Source organism: Helianthus annuus, chromosome 6 (assembly GCF_002127325.2).
Source record: "Helianthus annuus cultivar XRQ/B chromosome 6, HanXRQr2.0-SUNRISE, whole genome shotgun sequence".
Classification (NCBI taxonomy): Eukaryota; Viridiplantae; Streptophyta; class Magnoliopsida; order Asterales; family Asteraceae; genus Helianthus; species Helianthus annuus.
The window spans coordinates 33457953-33469148 of NC_035438.2; positions in this window are offsets into that span (position 1 = coordinate 33457953).

The window sequence follows — 11196 nt, forward strand, 5'->3', positions numbered from 1 at the left end:
TTGATTTGATTTGCATTGGAAACATGAATTCATCATCACCATCTTCTAACTTACTTCGATATTTGTTTTTTTTTTTTAACGGCAACTTCCTTCGATATTTAGTTCACCATTTTCCTTTTATCAATTTTGTTACAATATTTTCCTCATAAACATATATCAATCTTAGGGTTTCAAACAAGATTTTGCTAAAATCAAAATCAAGTCATCAATCTTCCTTCATCGCATCATATTCCCCAACCGTAAGTATTTGCACCTTCAATCTCTTCAAACGTCTCTGTTGTTATGATGCTATCGGAATTTCACTACAAAATCTTTAATCATAAACTAAATGAACCATATTTATCTTCAATTTTACTTCCACAAGTACGAATGTTGTATAATTCCATGTTTTTTTCTTTGAAGAGTTTGTATATTTTCTATGTTCAATAAGAGTTTGTCTACTTCCACAAGGAATTTCAATGGTGTTTTAGGTTGATTTTGATATGAATTTTAGTTTATAAATATATTTAATATTATTTTTCACTATGAAGCGGAAATTATTTTTTTTATTTGTAGATGTGTTATTTGTTTGATATATGAATGATAATTCAAGAATCTGTATTTTTTTATATATGTTAATAATTCAGGTGAAATCATGAATTTATCGTTTGTGAAGATTAGGGCCGTTCAAATCGTTCGTCGCTCGCTCGATGCTCGTTCGAAAATTGCTCGGAAAATGCTCGTTCGATTTGACGCTCGGTTGTAAACGAGCCGCTCCACTCGGTTCAGTTTATAAACGAGCCAAGCATGAGCAATGGTCTGCTCGGCTCGGTTTGGCTCGAATTATTATTTTTAATTAGTATATATATACATATAAACATGTATATCCACATATATATACACAAATATAAATTATACACACACCTATATATATACGCACATTACAGATACATATAAACTTAAATATATATTAAATTTGTAGTTTTATATATACCACTATATTAGATTTTGGTCCACTATATACAAATTTACAACTATATCTATACGTACTAGCCCAACCAAGCAAATAAAAAAATTAATATCAAATCTAAAAGTTAAACTCTAAACCAATAAATGACCGGATGCTCATCGCCTCAGTGTTTCATGTCATTGCCCTAAGTCGATCGTCTCCTGCTCTCAACGTAACTGTTCGTGCAATATGATCATCGTCTCGTCGGCCACAACATTGTTATTCATAAGAAAAATATTATACCATGAAATGTGCATGTTTTTAAAGACATAAAAACTTGAGACCAAACATTGTCACTATCTCTCTCAGCAAATTTAAATCGGGCGACACGATTGTCCAAATTGCTCGAACTTCGCTCGACGCTCGCTCGGAATATTTACTGCTCGAAAAACGCTCGCTTGATTTAAGGCTCGGTTTTAAATGAGCCGCTCTACTCGGTTCGGTTTGTAAACGAGCAAAGCTCCGCTCGGTTCGGCTCGGCTCGTGAACAATCCTAGTGAAGATTCTAGAAGACCCGAAATCTTTAAAGCTGGTATGATTATTTATGTTTTACTGTATAATCTGATGTTTAATAGCCTAATTCATATAATATTTATTTAACTTCATTATATACTTAATAGTACTATCTTTGTATTCAGGAGTTACCTCTCACTTTTGTTTATAACCATTGGGGTCGACCATGGCCACGTATTGATCTCCAGATCCGTCATGAATGTGGTAAGTCTTGGACCGTAAGCATGAAAATATTAGAGTCTAGACCGGCTTTGGCTGATGGTTGGGCAGCAATTGTTAAAGGCCTTAAAATGTCAAAGGATTCACTGTTGGTTTTCAAACCTATTCGACATGATGTGTTTGAACTTTCGTGTTTTATTGACGGTGTATGCGGTGAATCGTACTTCACATATCAGCGATACTCGCATTTGGGCTTAACTGTATGTATATTTTTTTCCTTTCGCACATTATTAATCTAATTGTATACATTTTATTTATTATACATCGAAACAACATGCGTAGTAACTTATGATACATGTTTCATTTAATGCAGGTAATTCCAGATGCTTTTATTAAAAAGTTTTATCAAGAACATACACTAAACAGCACCTATCAAATAGTAGCTGCTGGTACTCGCTGGAGTGTGGAATCTGCTAAAATACATAACTGCTATGCATTCACAGATGGATGGCCGACTCTTTGCGAAAGGCTTAAAATCTTTGATGAAGATGTATTGATCTTTAATAAGATTGATAATGTTGCCTTTCAGTTATCAGTTTATCGAGATTGTATTCCTGTTGTTTTGAGTGACATAGTTGATTCTGATGATGATGATGTGGTCGTTGAAATAAGTCATGATCAGTGTGTTGATAAGTTAGACAAGGTAATTATCTATTTTTCTTATATACACATGATTTTATTAATTACTTACCCATAATTTACTTCAATGTTTTTTTGATAGGCATATGATATACATTCTGGCCACACCTTTCAACATGAACAAATAACAGTCAACAAGGTAATCTTATATTGCTATAAATCTTTATAATGGTTACAATTCATAGGAAATTTAACGATGTCACATAATCAAGTGGTTTATTTATGATAATTTGATATGTGTATCGACAAAGCTTCCTGACATTCATAAAGAAAAAGGTATCATCATTAATGAAGAAGTTGTGAAACCAATGAAAAGGAAACAAGATGTTGTTGATTGCACTCCAAAGGTATGTACCCGTTTTAAATATCACCATATCTTTCAATAGGCTATTTTTCTGTATTATACTATTTTTGTTTTTTTACCATCATAAGTATTTACTTTGTATTATTAATGGCACATCATCATCTAAACTTTTAATCCTAATGATTGTCATAAGAATAATATTACTTATATGTTTAACCAATCATATAGGTAAAGCAAAATGTACCCTCGGTTGGCACTTCCAGATTGAAGAAGCATAGCCTCCCGAAGAAAGGTCAAACAGGGAATGTTCACCTAGATGCTGAAAATTTTGACTTTACAAGAAAAGGAGAATATAGGCTGGTATGATTTTTCGTTTCTTAAACTTTCGATTTACATTTTAGTAATTATTAAATAATTTTAAACCCCTTTGATTTTTAATGTACGTTTGTAAATGCAGCGTCTTCCTGTCGAAGTTGCTAAACGAGTCGGGTTTACGAAGAAGCAACATTCATTGAAAGTTCAGAACTTGGAAGGAAATGTTGTTGTTTACACAGCCAAGATTGAAAAAAACGGATGTGCGATTCGTTATTCGGTCGAGAACTGGCAAAAATTTATGGCTGACAACAACTTGATTGATGGTGTGATGCTTGATTTCACCTTTGTTAGTTCAAAAAACACCATAATATTGAAAAACGTCCGATCCGATTAGTAAAACTCTATATATCTATAATGTGTAGTTAAGTGGTGGTTGATATGTACTAAGCTTTTGTTGGTTGGTTAACGTTTGTGTTTTGAACAAGTACCTTTGTTTATGTATATTATTGTGCTTTGCTATGCTACTCATTGATGTTTTCAGTCTGTATGTCTATAACTTAATTAGACCATTTTGTTTGTATGAAGCGATATTGGATTTTGTTATGATACTGATATATATCTTCTAAATGTGACTTATCAAAGTAAGGATTAAGTGGCAATCATGATATCAAATCATGTTATTTAAAGGTACTTTAAAAGGATATTTGGGAAACAAGTCATTTTGATACAATGTTTTATTTGATCAATAAAGACACATGAATATTGTTTCAACATATGGGCCTTGGACCAGATTTAATAAACATGTGTTGTGCTTGAACCACATTTAATAAACAAGGTTTGGGCTTGGACCAGATTTATAAACAAAGAATATTTGTGTCAGTAAACATGTTTTGTGGGTTCGTTATGTTTCTCTTGTGTCTAAACTTAATTAGTCGACAAGTTGGGAATGACAGAATCCGTAGGGGCTTTTTCGTACTTCGGTTAGGTTTACATATAAACGTTATTAATGTTTTCTTAAGTATAACGCGAATGTGAATTCATTAAATAATTTCACATCATATTTTACATATAAATGTAGGCTTACATTCAATGTTTACGATGTATTCACGCCCGTCGGGCGGGTGTCCACCTAGTCTACCATAATAAAAGAAACCAACTTTTGAACACGTGTCATTCATTGAAGGTATCCTCAAATCTATACTTATCTTATATTTTTTTTTGAACGGCAAAACAATTTTTATATATATATATATATATATATATAGGGTAGGGATATGGTAAAAAGTGTCCAAAGTGTAAGAAGTGTAAGAAGTGTTTTAAGCCATTGGATCTTTGATCTAATGGTTGAGATCAATAGGGTATTAAAGTGTAAATTGTGTTTTAATTAGAAGGGGCTTTTGTAAAATTGAAGGGCAATAGTGACTTTTCCAACATTTCAAATATGGTAACCGTTTCAAAACCACCCATCAAACTCCTAAAGATCAGCGAATTATATGTAACCGCCATCAATCTCCAAAAAAAAATCAGCGAATTTCTTCATACTTTAAAACATTCCCAGATTTTTAAAACGTAATCGCAGATTCAAGTCATGGTGTTTTATCTAGAGACATTGTTGATGGCGTGGTGTTTTATCTGGAGACATTGTTCGTGGCGTAGTGTTTTATAAATACAAAACATTCCCAGATTCAAGTCATGGTGTTTTATCAGGAGACCTTGTTCATAGTGTGGTGTTTTAAACATCTATGATTCAAGTCATGGTGTTTTATCAGGAGACATTATTCATGGCGTGGTGTTTTATCTGGAGACATTGTTCATAGCGTGGTGTTTTATCTGGAGACATTGTTCATGGTGTGGTGTTTTATCTGGAGACATTATTCATGCCGTGGTGTTTTATCTGGAGACATTGTTCATGGCGTGGTGTTTTGTCTCCAGATGTTTAAAACACTATGCCATGAACAATGTCACCAGATAAAACACCACGCCATGATTCAAGTCATGGTGTTTTATCTGGAATCCCCAGCAACCTTCTATGAATATAACACCATACAACTTAATAGAACACCAGAATAAAACACTATGATATACATTAACCTGCATCGCTGGACTCCCTAAATATATTTTGTTCAAATCGGAGAAGATGATCTGAATCGGAGTTCGGAGAAGACGATGACGGAAGGTTAACAAGATGACGTGAACTATGATCAATCCCTAAACATTCTCATCGTCAGTTTTTTTTTCAGTTATATTGTAAATCAATTAAATGACAAAAAAATACAATTACTAATCTACCCTTTTGAATTAATTAAGAGGAGGGACACTTGTCATTCCAAGATTATTTCTTACACTTCTTACAAAAGACCCACTTTTTACAGGATCCTCTACCTATATATATATATATATATATATATATATGTATGTATGTATAAAGAGCCTGCAAGAAGCTGGGGGAACAAACACAACGAATCAAAACGAAAAAACAGCAAAGAACGAACAATTACATCAGATCAATAAAGTCAAAAACTAACCATTTCTTCAAATAATAAATTAATATTAAATCTTATCATACTTTAATAAAATATTATCCTCAAATCTAAATTGTTAATTTAATATATTCCTAAAACAAATACCTCTTTTTTCTACTTATCTTATATTAAATAAATAAATAATAAATCAATATTAAATGTTATCCTAATTTGTTAAAAATATAACGTTTTTTATTATTTGGTATACAAAATTATATTTATTCAACTCGTGTAAAATGCGGGGTTTTTAAAAATTTAACTTTTTTTATTGTTTACTATACAAAGTTACATTTATATAACTCGTGTAATACACGAAGTTTTTAAAGATATAACTTTTTATCATTTGCTATGTAAAATTAGATTTATTCAACACGTGTAATACACGGGGTTTTTAAGGATATAATTTTTTTTATTTGATAGATTTTTCACCCCGACTATACACGGGTTTTTTAAAGATACGACGTTTTTAGTATTTAGTATACAAAATTACATTTATTTAATTTGTGTAATACACATGGTTTTTAAAGATATAACTTTTTTATTATTTGATATATAAAATTACATTTATTTAACCCGTACAATATACGAGTTTCATAAAGATATAACTTTTTATTATTTAATATATAAAATTACATTTATTCAACCCGTGTAATACACGGGTTCTAACCTAGTGTGTTTATATGCTAAAGCTAAAAAAATGGAAAAAAGTTTTTTTATGTAAAAATGAGTTTTCTTAAATATAAGAGTAATGGTTCAGGTTCCCCAATTTCTTCCTTTTTATAGTTCCCCAACGAACCTCTCCCTAATATATTGTTATTAGGGATGTTGACGTTTGTACTATTGCACCAGTGGTAGATGTGCACATACCGGTTAACGAAGGCCGGCCCCTGTGCCATCGTCCGAGACCCAAATTTTCAAATGGCCCGAAATGCTTTTATAAGCCTATATGTATAGTATATGCTTTGTTTATTATACATAAAATTGTTGGTACTGGAGTGAAAAATCATCATCTCAAGATAATGCAGAGGTCTCAAGTTCAAGGTTTGACTACCAAGATCTTTTTTTAATTCATTTCCTTTTGACCACAATTTTAGGCCTAGTTTTTTATGTCGCCCATGGCCTAAATAATTTTGAGAGTTCTCAGAGATGGGCCTTTGGTTAACTAGTTTTTTTCATACCAGTTATTTACAGAACTGATTACTGTTTGACTTTGTCAAAACTGGTTATGCGAATAAGAGATTTGGGAGGGTCGAAAACCATAACTTATGTAACAGGGTAGGTTATTTTATGACCGATTAACCTATAATTGGGTAATAATAACCGGTTATTTTATAACAAAATCAAAAAATTCTAAATTTAAACTGAATAAAGTTCTTTTTAATTATTATTATCATTTTTTTTTTGAAATTTTGGAACTAATAAAGCATAATTTTCATTTTCAAAATATACAATTCCTATGGGCGGGAATAGTGGCTCACAGCCATTGGCTGAAATGGGCGGCCGTCCCTCCTCTATTTGACCAACCAATTTATTATTTTATACACGCTTTAAAATTACGGTTTTGCCCTGGAATAGTGTTTCTTTGCCATTGGTTCAAATGGGCGGCGAGCAATACACCTTGGACCAACCGGTTTATTATTTTATACTCACTTTAAAGTTACAGTTTTGCCCTCCGTTAAAAAATACGGTTTTGCACCAGCTTCAAAATACATTTACCCTTTTGCCCCGAGCTAAAAAATATGATTTCGCCCTCGGTAAAAAAATTACGCTTTTACCCTCAGCCTAAATTACATTACAACAGTTTATTATTTTTTACTTACTTTAAAATTATGGTTTTGCCCACAGTTTAAAATTACGTATTTGCCCCCAGTGCAAAATAAATTTATGCTTTTGCCCCCAACTAAAATTTACGAATTTCCCCTTGGTTCGAAATTACGATATCACCCTCAATTCAAAATTACGTTTTTGCCCCCCGTGAAAAATAAAAATACGGTTTTCTCCTAGCTAAAAATTATGATTTTACCCTCGGGAAAAAAATGATTTTCCCTCAAGTAAAAATAAAAATATGACTTTGCCACTAGCTAAAAATCGTGTCAAAAAGGTGTCTAACACACTTTTTAGTTTTTATTTCTATCAAAACTATGGTACTATTTTTTTTAACTGATTGAGAATTGTTCGGCTATCGCCCCGCAATGCGGGCGAGAATCACCTAGTTTCGTTACAAAGACATAGAAAATTATCGAATAAATGGTTAGAAAACGGTAAAAAAAAATTCTAAAAAATGGTAACAACAAGTTATTTTAGGTTACAAAAAACCACTTACTAACTGGTTCTTGTTTTAAATCCTCAAGCCAATTCATAATCTACGTTTTATTTCTAACCTAAATCGGTTTCTAGTGTATTAGTTACGAACTGATTACGATTTTAGTTAATAACCAGTTACGAACTAGTGAAATTTGCCGCGCTATGCGGCGGGGAATTCGAACGTTATCGATTCGTTTCGTTTCGTTTTGTAACAGGATGAGCATGGTATCTGTTCGGTTCGTTACTTATAGGTGTTTTACCCGTAATACCGGTACCATACCGGTTGGTTATAAAAATTACAAATTTAGAAGCAGAGAAAACAACATAAAAGTAAAAAAAAGAAATAAATCACGGAAAATATTATTAAGAATGATAGATACTCAAACTTTTATTTAGCAGCAGGTAATAAAAAAATTTCCCATGAAGGGCTTCGAACCCTAGACACTCGCTATATTTGAATGTTCATACAACCAACTGAATTGCGAAATTTTTTCTTAATAGTTTCACGCAATAATAACTATAATATATACATAAAGTGGAAAGGGGAAAAAAAGAAACAGCAAAGCAAAGAAAAACTATGGCAAAAATGTAAATTTAAATTGAGGGCAAAATCGTAATATGGCTGGGAGGAGAAAAACAAAACTAATTGCAAAACTATAAATTTAAACGGGGCAAAATCGTAATTTTGAATCGAGGGCAAAATTGTAATTTTTAGTTGTGGGCAAAAGCATAATTTTATTTTGAACTGGGGTAAAAACGTAATTTTTAACTGATGGCAAATTCGTAATTTTAAAGCGGGGATAAAATCGTAAATTGGTTGGGCCAATGGGGGAGTTCCAGGCACTTGCCTCACACTATGCCCCCATCTTGTGTCTGTAGTTATACACTGGGGGCAAAATCGTAATTTGACTGGGAAAGCAAACAAAACCGATGACAAAAATGTAAATTTAAATTGAGGGTAAATCGTAATTTACTTGGGAGGAAGAAAGCAAAACTAATGGCGAAACTGTAAATTTAAACGGGGCAAAATCGTAAATTTGAACCGAAGGGAAAATTGTAATTTTTCACTGGGGCAAAAGTGTAATTTTATTTTGAACTGGAGGTAAAAACGTAATTTCAAATTGATGGCAAAATCGTAATTTTAAAGCAGGGCAAAATCATAATTTAACTGGGAAAGCAAACAAAACCGATTATAAAAATGTAAATTTAAATTGAGGGCAAAATCGTAACTTATCTGGGAGGAAGAAAAAAAACTAATGGCGAAACTTTAAATTTTAATGGGGCAAATCGTAATTTTGAACCGAGGGCAAAAGTGTATTTTTTTCACTTGGAGCAAAAGCATAATTTTATTTTAAACTGGATATAAAAGCGTAATTTTAAACTGATGGCGACATCATAATTTTAAAGCGAGACAAAATCGTAAATTGGTTTGGCCCAAATTTAATAACTAAGGGCATACTTGTAATTTCGATAGTTAAAATATTATAAATCGAGGGCTAAAGTGTATTTTTTCACTTGGGGCAAAAGCATAATTTTATTTTAAACTGGAGGTAAAAGCGTAATTTTAAATTGATGGGGAAATCATAATTTTAAAGCGAGAAAAAATCGTAAATTGGTTTGGCCCAAAATTAATAATTAAGGGCATACTTGTAATTTCAATATTTAAAATATTATAAATCAAATATTCATCAAACTACCAAAATGTTATAGAGTTAAATTAAATTAAATAAATAAATTAAATTAAATTAACCTAGTTGGGCCATTATACAAACTCAGTGGGTTGCATTAAATGATATTGGGCTTTAGTCAAACAGCTATGCTGAGTGGTTTGGGTGTTCGGCTGTTATCAGCGGCTGGGTCGCTGGGAGACACGAACCAAATCCAAACTGGTCCGCACTAAAACTGAACCGAAGAACCGTACCTCACCAAACTTGTTTGAATTCTTTTTGTTAGATTTATGGCCCGGTCTCATATTTTTGGTCAAAAAGTTTTAGACCAAATTCACTAAGGAGTTAACTAATACTTTTGACTAAAAGTTCCAGGCCCAACTTCATTATTTTGGGCCAGTTTTTGGGCACTAACATTTTTAGTCCAAATGTAAAACCGAAAACCGACCCATAACCGAACTGAACCCATACGTAAAGACTAAACAGTTTCCTAAAACCGAAATTTCTGTTTTGTTTCATTTGAGCCTATAAGTGACCCATGTGCTGTGCACTCCTAGATGAAAGTGTTAACATACAATCTTCTAATACTAACATGTTTATAATCTAATCTTCGCTCATAACTAATGAATCAAAAGTCTCACAAGAATATTACAATCTACAAACAGAGGCCTTGTGGTTGATGTCAGGGATCATACCACCAAATGCAATGAGTAAAATCCAAGAAAAGTGATAAACAAAGGTCTAAAGTTCATAATCAACAACACCTTCGAACAAAAGAACCACGATCAATGTCATGGATATACGCTTCAACAAAAGTAATAATAAACCAAGATAAAAAAGTTCAAGTCAACCTTAACGATGCCTACACCCATGACATGAAGACATACAAAAATTGGTAAATTTAAAGGTTTACACAAAAATATATATATATATATATAAGACACATTACCCTATATATTAAAATTAGAACTGAATGAATAGTAACATCTAAGTGATGAGTAAATGTTACCCTATATATTAAAATTACAACTTAATGAATAGTAACATCTAAGGGATGAGTAAATGGTATCGGGTATCGGTACTGATATCAAATTTACCAAATTGGGTGTATTTTCGGTATCGGTTCGGCACCGGTATTCATCGGTTTTTACCCTCAAATACCGGTGTCGTACCAGTACCGACCGGTACCGAATCGTACCGTACAAGATATATTTGGTACCTGTACCCACTTTTGGGGATTTCGGTAACAGTATTTTCGATACGGGTTGGTACCGAGCTCATCAAATCCTGTAGCAACGTAGCAATACAAGTAACTGCACCGTTTAAATTACTTTTCATACACACAGTAAGTAAACTGTACTTCGTCTGAATGAGGTTTTATATACACAACAACTTATTTTGCTTTCTTTTTTGTCTTTTTCTGTAATGAATGAATTGTAGCATGTAAAATTAACTTGGATATTTAGATTATTGATGAACAAATCGTATCAAAACCTGTAATCAAACCGGTATCGTATCGGTACCAAATTTACTATACCAAATCATTTTCGGTACCAATTTGGTACCCACCTTTTGGCGTTTTCAGAATCGTTACTTTCGGTTTGACACCGGTCTAGCACCATACCTGTATTTATTGATTTTTACCTTCAAATACCATACCGTATTGTACCGAGTATTTTCGGTGCCAGTACCTAATTTCGAGATTTTTCGGATAGGTACTTTCGG